General features: G+C 37.3%; 1 protein-coding gene across 5 annotated transcripts in view; it reads left to right on the forward strand.

Annotated features, from left to right (window-relative positions):
* Positions 1-19188, forward strand: part of ZNF385D (zinc finger protein 385D) — a 443055-nt gene that overhangs the window by 339155 nt on the left and 84712 nt on the right. The window lies entirely within an intron of this gene.

Raw genomic sequence — 19188 nt, forward strand, 5'->3', positions numbered from 1 at the left:
ATTTTTGTCAATTGGTTCCTACCTTACATCCTCTCACTCCAGCAATCAAGTAGTAGCGAGCTGAACTGGAGATGGTCTCTAATACACAGAGGAAACCCATCCCCCATAATTACCCACAGAAGCTGTGCTGTCGTGCTCCTTGCCAAGGAATACTTGTTCTGTCACGGAAAAGCCACTTAGAATTTGATTCGTTTATTTCCATCTCCGGGATCATTGTGTGTGCAGACAAACCCTGACATGATACAATGTATTTTCTTCAGCTATTGTAGTCTCTCCGGGAAGTTTCTTGACAGTGCATTGCTGGTGGATACTTATCTTCCCCTACCAAATGTCTTTCATTTGCTACTCGGTTTACTCATTTAAATGTGGAAGTTACTTCTGTCAGAATAAAAATGCTTGAAGTTAGAGTGAGGTCTAACTCAAAAATGGCCATGAGGTTCCTTCCTCATGCTAATCATATGAAGAAATGAAATAGTTCTTGTGTGCAGCTGCTTCTTTGTAGGCAGCTATTTATGTACAGTTTGTACCTATTTTCAGTTTATCACTTATTTATCAAAGTCATGAACTTGTCAAAAACTTTAATTGAACCTTGAAGACTCCTTTTAAGGATTGACCACCAAGGGATGAAAATAATGTAGCTCTCTTCATTCCCCTCAGCTTTTCATTGCTTAGAAATAATTTTAATGAGATCTCAGTCAGAATTTCCAGACCTGGCAGCATCATGTACTTACTTTCACTGGTGACCCCAGGTTTTTTAGTTCATAGGCTGAATGGACACTTTCCTCTTATTCCATTGAAATAATTCTCAAACAGTGATGCAAGGAAAGGTAATACGTTCTCTGGAGCTGTCATCTCCCTCATAGATGGAAATAGAAGAGTCAAATTAGTCTCTTCCATTTAGAAGACAGATGCTAGAATTAAGACTGTAGATACTGAGCCATTCACAGGAAGGGAACAATGGAGACTTCTGGGCTACAGTGGATCCCACTGACTGAGCAGCCTAACTCATCACTCATGATTTTCAGCTTTGTCTCAGGAAAAAACATATCCACTGAATCCACATAGTATATAGCTGCAAGAGACATCAAACTCTTTGGTGTTACATACTAAAGTGAAACACCTCCTTTCTAAGAGGGTAGTCCATTTGTTAGTCTGCAGAAAGATCCAGACAAAAGAGAGGATGAACACATCATTAAAATGACTTAGTCATTAGGAGATACACAACTCAGATTGAAACATGAAGCGGAAAATTTTCCAGCTGACAGGAGCTAGGCATTTTCCAGAATAAAATGTTTGAAATAAAAATTCTTCTACACAGATGCAAAGAATATCAGTGGAAACTCTTACTTCTTACTCAGAGGACTGGTATGCTCCCATACTGTTCCTTTTCTGCTCTTCTTAAAAAGGTTTCAAAGAAGTAGGGAGGAAGAAGCAGTGGCCATTTTTAGAGTCATCTGTAGTGTCTAAAAAACTGGTTTCAGAAGAAATTTATTCATTTAGACTGTTCACAGCAAACTGTTGGAAGAAAAGCTGTTAAGTGGATATTTAGTTGTTACTTCACACCTTCAAGTGATAGAGGCTTAAACTCCAATTTGCCAACAGTGTTCAGTACAAGGTTGTCCTAATGCTCCCCTCTCTCAAAGTAGATCAATATCATTAACTTTATGGAATGGGGAGACCTTTTGGGTGGGTATCTTTCACTTTCCACTTGTAATATTCACCTAATTTTTAAATAACCCAAGTGTTGCTGATTGATGGAGAGATTACAATCCCAAAGCTGCCTGTTGATTAACCTGAGACAATATCTCTCCCCCTTTTCCCTATCACACAGAAGAGATTTGTGGATATCTTTATGATGGTCTCTTCTCATTCCAGTGCATATAGTTATTACTGCTCAAAATCACAAAGTGCTCTGCTGAGACTTTCCAAGAAATAATAATTAGTTGGAGTTCCATTGCAGTTTAGAAATATGCTTTTCTGCAACATGAGGGGAATAGGCAGAGCTAAGTTCCTCTGTTGCTTGGGTAATTCTGAATGTCCACCAGGTTTTGAAGCAAAAATGTGCTAAACTGAAGATTTATTGTAGAGACTTAAAGATTGCTCTGAAGAAAAAGATCTATTAGCTACCAGTTTTTTGATAAATCTACTATATGAATGGCAAGTACACACATTATAATTTTTTCTCTTATTATTATGAAAAAGTTTTAACTTACTGAATATTCCTAACTTTCATTTTCATCGTATTTTGTTGAACATGATTTAAAATGATAACAACAATAAATAGCTTTTCTTTTCAGAAATCTAGGGCATTGTGGCTGTTCTACCAATATGCCTTTATTTTCAGATGCTAGAGATAGAATTTATCGTACAGTAATGAATAAAAATTCCATTTACCTACTGCATGACAGTATTATGAAAATGTTTACAATAAAACTGGTCTGTGAGATTTTTCATTTTTGCAGAGAATACAGAATTTTTTCCCCTTTGATACAGATTTCTTTCAGAGCAGAAGAGCTTTTTTTTCTGGTTACATAGTATCAAAATTACATTTCAAAGAAAAATGAGAAAAGGCAGTACAATAGTCTAAAATCGTTTAGCTTCTTTCTAAAGGAGTTATCTATAAATCTTCATGACAGCTGTGTGTTCAGTATTTCTTTTTAAAATAAATCTTCTCATACTAGGGAAGGGAGGAATGAACAAGCAACCAAAGCCTCTCCATGCTGAGAAAAAACATTAGAACAGCAGAGGTAGGTTCTGTGGAGTCAGTTTCAAGCAGTGATTTTTTTTTTTTTTTTTTTTTTCAGTGAGAGAGATCTATATATAACATTTACATTCACACGGTGCATCCAATAACAAGGCAAAACGTTTAAGTATGTGCTTAGCTGCAAGTGAGTGTGTTGCCATTTAGATTTTGGCAGATGCTGAGAGCTATTGCACCAGTTCAGAACTGTTAAATGAATGGTTTGTGGTAAACTTTAACCGTCTGCTAAAGTACCCTGTAAAATGAAGTCCAGCTGACTTCAGTAAGACGACTTGTGCTTACAGGTAGGAGTACATTCTCTGCTAACATAAGCGATCACTAAAAAAAACCACCCCAAAACCCAACGAAAACCAAAAACAAACAAAAAAACAAACAAAACCCCCACCAATTTCCCCATAGCTTGGGAAAAAAGACCTTACTAAATTTATTTTTTGATCAGCTGTCTTGACTATTTGGTCTTCCTTTGCCTACATTTCTAATTTCATCATTTGATCAAGGTAGTGACAGTGTCTGTTAACAAGGTCAATCCTTGCAAAGGGATTCTCTCTTTTTCTTCCCTCTCATTTAATGCAGATGGCTGAGTGATAATCCAGCTTGCCTTTAGAGAGAGGTTGGACAGCGGTTTTATGTACTCACAGGACTTGAATTTCATTATGATACACTGTAAAAATATTTCCAAATATGTTAGCCAGAAATTATTGTTTGACTTAAGTAGCAACAGTAGTAATACTCTCCTGAAAATCATGAGCTGAATGCTTGGATTCCTTATTTGTTGTTTTTTACCTTGTTTTTTTTCCATATCTATAAAGCAAAGGCACTGAATTGATATATAGTTCAACTGTATGAAGTTGTCAGGATTCAAAAAGTCCTGTTCCAGTAAAAGAATAGTGAAGGATTTTTTTGAGGATAAGGAGGCAATATAGCTCCACAGTATTTTACTATGGTTCTAATTTTCATGGGGAAAGAAGCAAGACCAGAGGACTTATAACCTATTTAGGTTATGCTTGGTATCGAGAACAAATGATTAAAGTATCAATTTGTAAGCACCTAAGGGATAATAAGGTGATAAGAAACAGCCAACATGAATTTGTCAAGAACAGATCATGTCAAACCAATCTAATTTTCTCCTTTGACAGGGTAATTGGTCTAATGGATAATAGGGAATAAATAGATGTGATGTATTTTGGCTTTAATAAGGGTTGATACAGTCCTGTGTGACAGTCTTGTAAAGTAAGTAGGGGAATATGGTTCAGGTGAAATTGTTAAAAGTTGGTTGCACAACAGATTGAAAAACTGTACTGAGAGTGGTTGCTGATGGTTTCCTGTCAAAACAAAAGATCACTACAAGTCAGGATCTGCAGGAGTCTGTTCCATGCTTGCTGCTACTCTAAATTTTCATTAGCAATGTGCCTGACAGAATAGAGAGTACATGTATCAGGTTTGTGGATGACGCCTAGATGGAGGATGGCAGGCGCTTGATGGCAGGTGACGGGTTCAGGATTGCAGTCCAAAATTATCTTCACCAGTTGGAGAAAATAGTCTGGAATTCCGACAAGTGCAGTAAATAAAAGCACAGGCTATTGGGCTTAGATTGGAAAAATTAAATGCACAAGTAGTAAAATGAGAAATGTCTGGCTTAATGGGCAAAAATTAATTATAGTGAACCACAATCCAAATACACATTAACAATTGTTAATGGAGAAAAAATAGAAAAAGAAAACCACCCAGTTAATCCTATGATTTTTTTTTTTTCCCAAGACTGTTCCATTTATCAATAGACAGGTAAGTATTCTACAGTATTTGAAATTGGCAATGGCTTGGGTGGAGAATTATTTACAGAAATTATCATCACACTTTAAGAAAAGCATAATTAGTTGCAGAATTTAGAAGACATCCACTAGTATGACAAGGTGTTAAAAAATTTTACTTGCCTAGGGAAAGTAGAAAGTACTGGATAGATGTACATTGAAAAAGACAAAGAAAATAGTAGGTTTTCAGTGTATGAAAGAGGGATAATAAGAGAACAGTGACCAACTGATCTTTGTGTTCCATGGTTTTGATAGAAGAATAAATTTGATTAATTATTCATCTTAATTGGATTCAAGATATTTTGTTGTTGTTGGAATATTTGGTAAAACAATTCTAGCTATAATGGTAGTGAAGTTCTGGAAGGAAACACATAAGGACAATTATGGGCTCTCTGGCAGCAGAGGGTCTTAACATGTTAGACATCTGTTTCTGAGGATGGACAGGAAACACTGAGTGTAATCCCAGATGTGAGAGAGAGAGATTATATGACCTCCTGCTTGACTAATTTACAAACCTGTTTCTGTGGTTTGGAAGAGGTAATAGAAATTTCACTTCTTGTCCGTGCCAAGCCATGGTCACACCTGGCCTGCTTTCTCTGTTTGCAAAGAGAGAGGAACTTTCAAAAGCTGGGGCCATTGAGATCCAGGAAAGGCTGATATAGCTAACTTCTTGAAGTTATTTAGTGTTTCACCCTTCTGATTTGAAATCTATTTTTCAACTTTCAGAGATCTGCTTAAATGGCTTTTGAAACCATGCATGCTCTTTGCCTCAGTCACTGTGTGTGGCTATAACCATGTTCTTATTCTTTGCATGTTTTGTTGTGCCTTCAATTATGGCTTAGATTTAGATTTGGATTTTCAATTAACCTTTAGATTTAGAAACCTGCTTTGATATAAACCAAACAATTTCTGCTTGAATTGTAATGCACAGCTTCCTTAATCAAAGTCTGTTGTTGCAGACATTGCCAGCCATCAAACACATTTATCTATTATCTCAGGGCAATTTTACTTCTGGTCTTTCCAAACCAATGCATCTGCAGTCTGTGAAGTCATCAGCCTGATTCTTTAAGGAGATTCTCTTGTGCAACTTCTAGAGATGCTCATCCTCCCCTTAAAGTCAATGTTACCATACGATAGTATTAATTGCAGCACTTGTACCTCTCCAAGAATAAAACTTCATCCAGAATTAACTTATTTATATGTGTTTTAAAAAATTATATATCGATGATATATATAGTTTATAGAATTCTGTGTAGATATATATATATGACGCTTCCTTGTAATGATGCACCATCTTTTCTGTACTATGGAGTTCAGCGTAAGGAGAAACAAATGCTGATTTCAATTGTGGAATTGCACATGCCATTCATTTGAGATCAGAATGTGAGTCAGAATGGAAATACAGTCATAGGTCGACACTTTTCCAGAGATAGTGGTTTATAGTATTCACTGGAAAAAGTAGCAAGTAATCATAGAAAGTGATTAGTGCAGAGATTTCCATGGGATATTTGGCATTTGTGTCAACACATTATGGAAACCCTAAAGAATTTTTTAAAAAAATAATTCAAGGTATGTGATTTTTTGGCATACTAAAAGTCTAATCAAATAGCACAGAATATTTTGCACTTACGTTGCATACATGACAAATGTGAAAACAACCTAGGTTTGGGGTTTTTTTTTCTCCCAGTTCAGTGGAGTCTGTTTTTATAGGCCTAGCCTGCACATTTTAGAAGCATTACCTCCTCTTTCTTAGACCACAGGCTGCAATATAAATTGCAATCAGGTCCTGTGCAGATCTGCTGTTTTTCATACTAGAGAATTAAATTTTTTTATTATTATTATTATTATTTTTTTACTGCATGTTGTATTTTGACATAAAATATTTTTTTTATTTTAATTCTGGTAGATGCTGTTTCATTCTGAGATGGCTGTGAGTAACCTTTGTTCATGCAGGAAATTAATTTATAAATTGTGAAATCCAAATTATCCTGTTGAACAATAGTAATGAATTTTCACATAACCTGCAGTTTCTTAAAGCATTTCTAAAATGCTTAATAGAAAGTATAATTTTGGTTTGTTGTGTAAAGTACTTTTTTCCATAGTTTTCACCTTCTATAGAGTACTTTTTATGCAACTGTACAACATAGAAGCAAAAATAATTCATATCTGCCACAGCATCTTGTTTAGCCTAAGAGTACTTCTGGAGGTGTTGAACTGAGTCCCTGGACTAATAGTTTAAGGACACGGATATTTTCTTGCCTCTTAAGCATTGCTTACAAACTAAATGTTTTGGGTGATCCTCAGTAACTGCTGTAAGTGGTCTCAGTGGTCTACAAGCTATGGAGCTCTCTGCATGAACTTTTCACTAATCCTTGTACCTATCTCCTTTCTTGTAGTGAAAGTAATTTATTCTGTCTAGAAAATCTACTGTTGCAGAACATGGACCAGCCCAGAGGTATCAGGCTCACAGAGGCATTGCCTGAGGACAAGAAGACTGTAGGAAAGAAGGAAGGTTTTAAGTTATTGATTTTTAAGAAAGCATGCTCTTAATGTCAGCTGGTTAGTCTGTTGCTGGTGGGGAGAGATGGAGTGCCCTGGTGTCTACTGTATTCATATTACAAGACTTACACTTTCCTCTCAAAATTCTCTCTCCAGCCACATTCAGCAGTGGCAGTTGAAGAAAGAGTGTCTAAATCAAGCAGTGAAACAGGCTGCACAGGGAGGTATTTAAAAGATATGTAGATGTGGCACCTGGGGACATGGTTTAGTGGTGGACTTGGTAGTGTTAGTTAATGGTTGGACTCAATGATCTTAAGGGTATTTCCAGCCTAAATGATTCTATTCTATATATTAAGGAGAAAGCAAAGTCTAACGCTTCCCTGGTCCCTGCACAATCAGAGTTTATGGAGGAATGCCCAACATCTATGTCCACTGAATATCAGAATCAGTATAGGAACATGATGTTGGAGAGATTAAAACGTTCAGCTGATCAGCAGCTGTTCCTATGTTAGGACGTAAAGATTATGTAAAACTTAAACTTTCTGTATTCACCTTTGTGAACTCTTGCTTCCTACCTCTGCTTATCCTACCAGGTAATTTCATTTTCAGAGCACTCCCTTTTTTTTTTTTTAAAAAAAAAAATAAGTCAATTGTGCAGAAGGATTGACATTTCTTGAAAATTACTTGAGTTTGCTAGAAATGATCTGTGAGTAGGCAATGGCACTCTCTGATAGTCCTGTTTATAATTTGCAAAAGACTAATAACCAGAATTTTGACTGTGGAATATGGAGACAAATTGGTTTAAAAGGTTTCTGCTTCTGGCATGGAAGTGAATGATTTCAGTATTTGTCCTATTGGGGCCAACTTCTAACTTATCCTTGGCTGTAGATGGTCTGAGAACTGAAAAGAACAGAAGAAGAAGGAGAGAAAGGCAGAGGTGAGACTTGTTAACAGGAGAGAAAGTTTGAAACAAAAGCAACCTCCATCTTGTGTTTGAACACATCCATGATTGTTGCTGTCAGAAATTTTCCTTCTCTCAGAAATTATTAAATTAGAATATAAGAATGTACCAGAAAACAGGATACTGGGAAGTGGGAAGCAGACCTAAGTGGTCCGATAGGCCCTAGATTTTCCAAAATCTTCTTTCAGTGTCAGGAGAGTGCTTAATGTGGATTATCTGTCACTCACTAAGATTACTTCCAGGCAAATTACATATGTATTTCCATATGCTTTCAATGAATTGAGTCTTGTAGCTATATTCTTTGGGTTACAATAGTGTCAGAAAGACTTTGTTCCTGGAGCAGGGTGGGGGAACATGAAAATGGAATTCAAATGCTAAAGTTAGGCAGGTAGTCGCTAAATGGAGTTTCTTTGAAGTCTTTGTCTGAAATTGTGGTAATGAAGACAACACTTAATATTTCTGAACTGTACATTGAAAAATGCCATTTTATACACAAGGGAATTAGTATAGACAGGGAAAAATATAGACAGTATGAAACATATAGACAGTATAAAAGGAGGGAAAAGAAGTTTCTCTTCCAATTCTCTCAAGTTCCATTCATGGAAGAGACTGCCCATTTCAACTGCAAGGAGAGAAACCTCTGCTTTATCACTTTTTGCCATACATTTATTTGTATTTGAGACATTTTTTTTCTATGAGGTTCTTCAGTCAGTGTGGGAAGTAAACCAGTCAACTCTAATAAACAATTGACATTTATGACCGACTCTGATGAGGACTCTGCAGAAACCACTTTCCACAAGCAAATCATCACCTAAAAGGAAAGATAAACTGTGAACTCTTTACTGTGCAGTCTTCATCTAGCTTTGTTTGGTCTGTTGTGACTTCTTCCTTATAGATTTATTTTTAAAAAATGAGAATTTATACACTAAAGAATCTGAGATTCTGGATTATTAATAAGAGATGCAGATAACAAATTTCACTATAAAAATGGCAAAATATTGTCTGCTTTCTGTCACCAATCAGTGACTCTTGGCTCACTTTCTTAGGCACTGATAAGGACATAAAGAAGAACTGGGACAAAAGGAACAGGCAGGGTTGTGTCAAAGTCTGGTCCACAGAAAGAGCACATAGTGAAGAAAATGTGCAGTTCTGTGTGATGTAGAAAGATTGCTATCAAAAAGAGTTAAATGATGTAAGTTGTATTTTTTCTCAAAAAAAAATTAAATTCCTAATTTCTTCTAAAAATGCATTAGAAGTGAATTCACTCTTTTACCTGGCTTTGGTTGATTATACTCTATTCCAACAGACATAAAATCTTATCAAGTAATATTATCCTAAGTCTGGACAATATTTTATTTTTTTTCCCCTTTATGGTGAGTAAAATTGCACTCCCTGGGGTACCTGTGATATAATCTTCTTCACTGTATCTGTGCAGCCACCTCTTGTAGCAAATATAATATTTTCTTTTGTGAGAATTACTATTAAACATAACTGCCCCTGATGTAAACAAATTCCATTTCAGTACCTCCAGGCCTGACTTTTTCAGCTCCTTGGTTCTTTTATCAGTCCTTGCATGTGTTTTAAAGTCTCTGGATATATTGATATTCTGTGTACTTACATCACAGCTAACAGCTGGGAGTCTGATCCTCTGAAGGAGTGGAAGTGCAACCCAATATCTGCTTTTAAAAGCTTTATATTGGAATAAAACCCCCACATATTCGAACTATACCTTTGAGGGAGTATTGTCTCCACTCGTGCACTTTTTTAAATCTCAGTTGAAAATGAAGTCTTTAAAGGTTTAAAATGGCCAAAGGGGACTGACTTCTTTTCAGGAAATAATCCAATATGTCACTTACACCTAACTCCCCCATGGCCCTTAAAAGCTTGATTATAAATTCAAAACATGTATTCAAACTGAGACAGTGCTTTACTGGTAGACTATACAGGTACTTTCATATATATAATTGTTTGATGAGTTCATCTCAAACTGTGGTTTTAAAAATACAAGGCCTTATTCTGTTTGGGGTTTATATAGGTCTCATTGTGTCATGGTGTAGATACAGATGCATAGTAAATGTACCGAATTCATTTATGTTAGCTCTTTTTGGATGGGCATAAATGTTTCTTTTTATTCTTTAGAAAGGAGATTTTAGAAGGTAGTCTCTGAACAGGTTTTATCCTTTCCCCAGCATAGCCTGTTTTCTCTGCATCAGTGGACTTGTCATGATAATCAACTTTTTTGTCCCAACCATCAATCACTTCTGATTACAGCTGGGGAGAAGTTCTGTTCTGTTGATCAGCCCATCAGTGCACATAATGTTACACCTGGAGACAAGTGAAAATCATCCCTCGATTGGGGAATCACTTGCCTTCAAATCTTTTGTCTGAAGTATTTTAATTTACATTTAGACTCTTGTTGCAATTGTCAGTGCTTGCTTTGATTTTATTATTTCTTTGACAAAAATAATTTCAGTTGATCTTTCCCTACATCATTAGAAAAAGTGTTCTTTTCTATTTCAAATAACATCTTATGTTATAACTTTTTCACTTCATTGTACAAATATTGCAATAATTACCACCATATAAATTGAAAATTAAATAGTTATGTGGTACTTCACTAGGAGAAACTTAGTATATGCTAGCCCACAATGTTTGCAAAAGCTTTTTCATTGGCTTTTAATCAGATACTTGGTTAGGGTAATATTTATCTTTAGTATTCCATTTATATGAAGTAGCTGTGTAACAAACTTCATAGCAATAAAATCAGTAAAAATTAAAGGCATCTTTCTTTAAGGAAAATATGACTTTATTGTCATTACCGAATAACACAATTCTGAGAAAAGGGGCATTCTAAGTATCTAAAGCCAAGCATTTTGCCTTTCTTATAATAAAGGTGTTTTTCAATTGTCACAAGAATGATGAAACTTCAGCCTGAGTAAATACTTTATATTTGGGTAATTACTTAAATATGACTTTTAATTAGCTATCAGAATAACCAGATGTAATTTAATTGTACCATTCTTTTTTCTCTCAGTCACTTTTTAATTTTAGGTATATTTTTAAATTATCATTGTTACAAGTTTATTCTTTCACAATATCAAAAAACACAACATATGAGAAGACTGTAAACCTGATACTTCAAGGGCTACAGGATGAAGTGTAAATGAAGAAGAAAGTAGGATGTGAGAGTATAGGGTAATAAAGATTTGATTAGCAATCATGTTTTTACATAAAACGTTTAATTAGCAGTAGCTCATTTTCCTATTCCTGCCAGCCATTTTCAGGACAGTGATATATTGCTTTTTTGAAGTGAGCCATGCCACCAAATAGAAGGTGTTATGTTTTCATTAGATGAAGACACTTCAGCATTATTATCTCTCACCTCAGTCTACACAGCAATTCAAAACATGTCCAAATGTCATAATTTAATAGGCCAGTGATATATACAGTAATTTTAAAACTATGGGATATTCACTCAGATGGTTTGTTTTGTTTCTTTTTAAATTGGTGATAAAACCACTAAATTGCAAATCAAATAAATCATTCAAACAGGCTCAATGCTTATGTTCTGTCTGCTTGAATACCTTGTTTGCCAAATACAGAATTTCATCACTTGTATAAAATTGTTCTTCCAAAGAGACAACTTGCCTATTTTTATAATTTAGTAATTAATGTGATTATATTGCATAATTTTTATTTTACGGGTACATCAATCTGCATTACCTTTCCAAAGACTCTCACCAATTATTGTAATGACATAACAGAAAATTTTCCTTTGTTATTCAATATCTGATGGTTCTTCACTAACACAATTCTAGTTAAATGGCCTAGCACAAGGTACCTGTCATTGCTTGTCAATTTATTCTCTAACATGATTTTCATGCCAGGATCTTCTATAGTGATAAACAGTTACAGTAAAGTCAATTTCTAAGGTAAACACATTCTGAGAAGCAGCAGTAAGTGAGTAACAATGTCTGAAGATGTCAGAAAACATGGAGTATATGGAAATAATTAACACCTTGGACACAGGAGGAATTAAGATTTTTACTGCATTCAATAGTATTTTATTCTATATAATTCCCAGTGGCTAAGATTTCTTTTTCTAAATTATATTACATTATTAATTTCTATCTCTTTAGTGCTTGAAAAGACTGTAAGAATGAAAATTCCATAATAGAAGAGCTAAGAAAATGTACATCATGTCGTTACAGAATGGAAGAATTTTTAATAAAATACACTAAAATTGGTGCGCACCATTTTGGCTATTCTTCTAGAGTTTGAGCCCCATGTCTCAGTTAGCGAGACAGGCCTTACTAGCAAGGCAAACCAACAGGACTTGAGAATCAGAGAAAAGCCTGCAATCTTTGTAGACTTATTAGCTTGTCCTGTGCTAAATTAGTACTGCTGGAGGTGGTGCCACCACCAAAACAATTGGCAAGATGTGAGGAGAGAACAGATACTCAGAAGAAGATTCAATGACATTCGGCAGCAGGGATCCTGAGGAGTAGGGACTGGAGCAAGAAAAAAAAGGATTCTTCTGTAGACTCTTGGCTAAAATAAATGGGATTGTATTAATTGTCACCACCTAGATATTTCTCTTGTAGGATTATTTGCATTTGCCCAGGGAGGGATTCAGTATTTAAGGCATGTTTCAACCCAAGGCACAAGTTCTGTCATCCTTCTAAGAAGGATCTAATTATTATGCATGTTCTGCACCAACAGAAGGAATTTTAAAGGAAGAGGAATTCCTATGGAGTGGAAGATTTACACTTCACACTTGAGAGAAGTTTGTTACAATGTGGTCTAGGCTAATAAGATGAGAAAGATGATTTCTTTGACTCACATAATAAGAGTAAGCCAATGCGGAGTTCCCACTGGTGTGTGTGACAAAGTCTGCTGTTTAGATGTGGAAAAGAAACATAGTTCTGGTGGTGGGAAGCTGATTTTTGTGTGAATTTCACAAGTGTTGCACAATCTTTGAATTGCCAGTACTGGTAGCCTAATAATTATAAAAGCAAAATTCCTTGTTGAAAAGCATCTTGCTTAAACTATGAAAGCAAGTTCGGAATTGGTTTATTCTCTCTCCAAATCCCATAGAAAATTACTGAAATTAATCCAGAACAAAACGATCTTTTAAAAAAGTTAACACTAAGAAAAAGTGATGTGATGACTCTTATTAAGTGCCATTTGTATCACTTGTAACCATTTTGAGGATTAATTCAGTTGTGGCTATGATGTCTGCTCTAGTTGCAGACATCAGTCCATGCTACTTCAGACAGAACCAAAGGCAAGGTCCCAAGAGAAAATGGGCTCAGCATTTCTGTCATATTTCTTGCTGAGTGTCCATTGATATAGATAAACAACCATTAGCCACAAGATACCCTGGAAATCCTTTGTTGGGAAATATGTTACTGGTATGGTCTGAATTATTCTGTAGTAATGATCTTAAAAATAGTAGAGGTACTTTTTAATCGGAAATTTACTTAGAACCTGGAGAATACTATGTGTCATTTATACAAGGGCCCTACAGCTAAATATTTGTGTAGTATACAGTGCTTTACAGATGTGTAAGATGAGATCTTTTTTTCTAGAGAGCTTATTTTCTATTAAATCAGAGATGAAACAAAAATATAAGGTAGGGAGAGCAGCAGTGGATTGGCAAATGAATTAATGGAAAAATACTTTCTGAAACACATTTTTAAGTTTTCTTGAAAGAGAGAGGGTTTGACAACCAGTAGGAATATGATGCAAATGATTAGATAACATGTTAGAACTGTTGAAGTCAAGCCTGTAAAAAATGTCTGAGGGTAAATGAGAATAAATGTATTTTCAGAATTTGTAGTTTATGAAATAAATGGTTGGGGTAGGTGTGTTATTCTAAGGCATGTGAGAGGGAGAAGGAGCTATGTAAGAGAAGAGGCAAACATTGAATAACAGGTGTGATGGTGCAGAGTAGGAGATCAATATGCAAAAAGAAAGGAGATCCTGACTCTGTCATAGTTTGTGATTAACATTTGGGATATAGTGACAGAAAAGAGGTGATTTGAGAAATGGAAAATTTCAGGTGGCAGAATAAACAGTAGGAGAAAAATTAGAACCATCCAGAAGCTATTCATGCTGAATAACCATAAAGATATTGGTTGAAAGCAAAGGAAAAGTCCTTCCAGAGAGAGTGTGTCCAAGTCCAGAGAGTAGAAAGCCTTGGAGATAAAATCCTGAAATACATTTGTCTGGTCTTACGAGTCTTGCAAGATGTGCAAATCTTCTTTTTCAACTGGCAGGAAGTTTGTCATCCAGACATTCTCCAGCTGGGGTTACTTAGGATTCAGATGTTCTCTGAAGTCAGCCTTATTTATTTTTTTTTTTCCCCTCACTACTTAAGCTCATACAAAAGTTAAGGTGCCTGGTCTATCAATTAGCTCTTTTCTGGTATTTGTGGTAAGGAATAATGACAGAAGCACTTCTAGAATAGCTTAAATGGATAACTACTTTAAATCTGAATTTTTAAAATGAACAGAGTTTATGTCTTATCTCTCTCAGAAAATCTACTTGTATGCAAAAGATGCTGATTTCTATACTGCCTGAACAGGAAAATGAAGGCTGAAAAATATTTAGCTGCTTTTCCCTTCCATGTGCTGCCTTCCATTGCCACCAATATCCTCATGAAATCAGCTTGGTGATTTATTATGGCTGCTCCTCACATGAAACAGGTAACAGAGTAATAAGAGATTGATTCACAGTGAGGAGGTACAGCCACTTACAGTAATTGGACTATGAATTTTAATTCAAGTATTGAAATTGTTCGTTGTTGAATTCACAAGAATCTGTGTTTTGCAGGCATGACTCCTTTTTTTTTTTTATAAAAAGAGGTCCCACCAATACTAAACATGCATTTTTAATTGAGTACGTATATTCATAACAAGCTGATTGGTTTGAACTCTAGCTAAGAAGCCAGGATTTTGCTTGTTTAGGGGGCTAACCTCATATTTCAGTATGCTGTTTATACAAACATGAATTGCATTTAGGACAAGGTGGGGGCCTTTAGTATTTCGCTGCAAGATGGTGAGGTGTGTACAGAGGTGCATTTTTGAACTGGTAAGTGATGGGTTGGCCCTTGAGGCCCTTTGGCTGGGGTGAAGCATAGTTTTCGTAATTCTCTTTTATCCGCACCACAAAAGATAGATAAACAGGATGATGATCTTATCATTAGCATCAAAACTCGAGTAATTTTCTGAAATTTTTGCACTGTAAATAACCGCTTATTCAGACCTATTTATTAAAACTGCCAATTGTGTGTGACAAGGTAATCCTTAATTTCTGTTTGTTTAATGAACAGTAGTGGATGCCCACACCTTTTAGGAATGGAGTGGTTTAAATGAGGAGGAGGAGAGGAGACTGTACAGCCATGTGGAGCAAAGATTCACGTAGACAATAAATTAAGTTCCTGGCTTCTGTAGTAATAAGCTGTGCAGTCAAAAGACCACCAGGACTATGATGTGGTCTGTGTGATCAGGTCAAGAAGGTAGGGGCTCTCTCCTATCAAATATCAGGGGGTTTCAGACCCATATTCCTGAACTTGCAGATGTCATAGGCTTATATTTGACTGAAAGCCGTGTTTGCACACATCTGAATAAACGGTTTGACGATAGATTTAATCCATATTTAGCAGACAACTGGTTGTCCACCTAGCATATTTGGAATAGTAAACCCTTTGGCCTAGCCTGAAAGTTCCCAATTATATTTTTGGCCAGTTGTCTGCCTGAAGAAACCTGTTAGATTTACTGTGTATGAGCCTGAAGGTGCTAATACATCTTAAAACTCTCAGCTGGAAGTAATATCTGTTTTGTATTTGGAATGCACTAAAATGTATTTTTTAAGAGACTGAAGGGCATGAATATCTGTAAGGTGAAACTGAAAAATCACTGAATTAAAGATTAAAGCATCATCTCTCTATAAAGCGAAAGTATTGGAAAGTATTAGAAGTTAAATCATTTCTGGACTTGGTGAGATGATGGGTGCTAAAGCCAGTTGTCCTAAGCTTGGCCTAGTTGTCATATTCCTCTGTAAATGGCAACAGTCATGCCAGCTGTAAGATGTTACACACTCCACATGACATTTGTGCATCTGTCCTGAGGGCCTTTGGGATCTTGTTTGAGAGTGTGACTTCTCGAAGTTCACTGTCACTAATAAGACTCTAGATAGTACTTGAGATCCTACTCTCACCCCTTCTTTGGGTTACAGTCACAGTGCTGTACAGTTCAAAATTCTTATTACTTGTTAAATGTGTGCATCATTAAGGGGTGATCCTTTCTGCAGTTATGATTTGGCTGGTGGAGTAGATGGCACACAGGGGCACTTCAGCCAGCGCTGGGAGTGGGGGCCTCACAAGGCTCTGTGGAAAATGGAACATAAGTGCACAGGTGTGACACGGTTCCAGCCATTAGGGCCAGCCTGAACTCTGAAAGCCAGGAAGATGCCTTGGGAAAGTTAACTTGTCTCAGGCAGACTTACATGAGTCACTGTCAATATGCATCATAATCTGATAGATCATAACAACCTACACCTCCAAGTACTTGCTTTTGCATTCACAATGTTTGCTGTCTGCTATTTACCCTTCCATATCCACTGTTTGAACTTGCTCCCTTAATGTTCTTTTAAGGTAGGTTCCTTGGTTTATGGGTCTGTCTAAAATTCATTCATATAGGAATAACTGTCATTATTGAGATGATTTATAGTGTAAAGCACTGTATTTAGGAGCTAAATTGGGTTATTCTATTTATTTTTCTTATATTTTGGTTGTATTTTTATTATGGAATGGACTCGGATGTAATTTGTCTCCAGGATCAAAAATAGGAAATTACTCTAAAATGGATAGTCACACAGATTCAGTTGAGACTGAGAGTTCTAAAGGTTATCTGCCGCCTTCTGATGTTTTATTCCCTAGATATCATTATGTAGTGTTTCTGATATATGCTGTGGCTTTATATCCATCCATAAACTGCTGCACAGATTTTTTGCAACGCAGTAAAAAAAGCAGGGCAACGGATTATATCTCTCTGACAAAAATGTGAGAGTCTTTGTTAGCTTTATAGCTGGATGTCTGCTGGATATATATATCAAGTGTACTCAACACTGGAAAGCTTTCCATCTAATATAATATTTCTGGTGAGGTGGCAGGTTGTCTGTTGTTTGAGTGTGTAGCCATATATATATATATATATATATATATATATATATAAAAAATCATAGAATGAGTTGGATTGGAAGGGACCTTAAAGATCAACTATTTCCACCCCCCCCTGCCTTGGGGTTCCACCCCAACCTTCCACTTCCATGTTGCTCAAAGCTCCGTCCAACCTGGCCTTGAACACTATCGGGGGGAGACAACCTGTTCCAGCGTCTCACCACCCTCACAGGAAAATATTTTTTCTTATATCTAATCTAAATCTACCCTCTGTCAGTTTAAAACCATTACCCCTTGTCCTGTCACGAGACTTGCTGATAGAGTCCCTCCTCATCTTTCCTGTAGTCCCCTTTAAGTACTGGGAAGCCACTATAAGGTCTGCCCAGAGCCTTCTCTTCTCCAGGCTGAACAATCCCAACTCTCTCAGCCTGTCCTCACAGGGGAGGTGTTCCAGCCCCTGTTCATCTTCATGGCCTCCTCTGGACCTGCTTGAGCAGGTCTATGTCCTTATGCCTGGGGGCCCCAGAGCTGGAGACAGCACTGTAGGTGGGGTCTCACGAGAGTGGAGTAGAGTGGGAGAATCCCCTCCCTTGACCTGCTGGCCACACTTCTCTTGATGCAGCCCAGGATACAGTTGGCTTTCTGGGCTGTGAGTGCATATTGATGGCTCACAGTCAGTTTTTCATCCACCCATACCCCCAAGTCCTTGTCTGCAGGGCTGCTCTCAATTCACTCATTGCTCAGCCTGTATTTGTGATTGGGATTGCCCTGATCCATGTGCAAAATCTTGTACTTGGCCTTGCTGAACTTCATGAGGTTTGCACAGTCCCCCCTCTCCAAGCCTGTCCAGGTCCCTCTGGATGGAACATCTCTTCCCTCCAGCGTGTCGACTGCACCACACAGCTTGGTGTTGTTGGCAAACCTGCTGAGGTGCCCTCCATCCCACTCTCCATGTCTCCAACATGGATCTATTCCACCAGCAACTTCCATGGGTGGCAAGGTCACAGCCTGCCCTCTCACCACAGGCTACAGGGGGTGTGTGTCTGCCCTGGCACACCTCTACCCCTTCTTTCTCCTTTCTTCCACTGATCTTGAGTTTCATAGGTGTCCTTCTTGCAACTCCTCCTCACAAATCCAACTTTTCCTCCCAGGTTCCTCTTCTCAAATACGTTATCACAGAGACACAGCCACCATCACTAATTGGTTAGTCTTTCTGCAGAGGCAGGCCTGACTTGGAGCCAGGGGAGCTTCAAGCAACTTCTCACAGGAGCCACCACTGTAGCCCCCTCCCCTGCTACCAAACTCCCATGCCACACACAAATCCAGCACATGGCCCATCCATCAAATCCATGTCTCTCCAATTTAGAGATAAGGATGTCATGCAGGACAGTATCAAATTTTTGTACAAGTCCAGGTAGATGACATTGCTCTTCCCTTATCTACCAGCATTGTAACCCCATTGTAGAAGACCACCAAATTTGTCAGGTATGATTTGTCCTTAGTACAGCCATGTGGGGTCTCACCAATCACCTCCTTATTTTCCATGTGCCCTAGTGTATTTCCCAAGAGGATTCACTTCATGATCTTGCTGGGCGCAGAGGTAAGACTGACTGGCCTGTAGTTCCCTGGGTCTTCCTTTTTTTCAGTTTTTAAAAATGGAGGCTATGTTTTCCCTTTTCCAAGTCAGCAGGAACTTCACCGGACTGCCACAACTTCTCAAATAGGATGGATAGTGGCTGAGCCACTTCATCCACCAGTTCCCTCAGGACCCATGGATGCAGCTCATCAGGTCCCATGGACTTGTGCACCTTCAGGTTCCTTAGATGGTCTTGAACCTGTTCTTTTCCTACTGTGAGTAGTTCTTCATTCTCTCAGTCCCCGCCTTTTCTTTCTGTGTTGGGTTGTGTGGCTGAAGCACTTGCTGGTGAAGACTGAGACAAAAAAGTTGTTGGGTACCTCAGCCTTCTCCATATCC

The sequence above is a fragment of the Athene cunicularia genome (genome assembly GCF_003259725.1).
Source record: "Athene cunicularia isolate RWA chromosome 2 unlocalized genomic scaffold, athCun1 chr2_part1, whole genome shotgun sequence".
In the NCBI taxonomy this organism is placed as follows: Eukaryota; Metazoa; Chordata; class Aves; order Strigiformes; family Strigidae; genus Athene; species Athene cunicularia.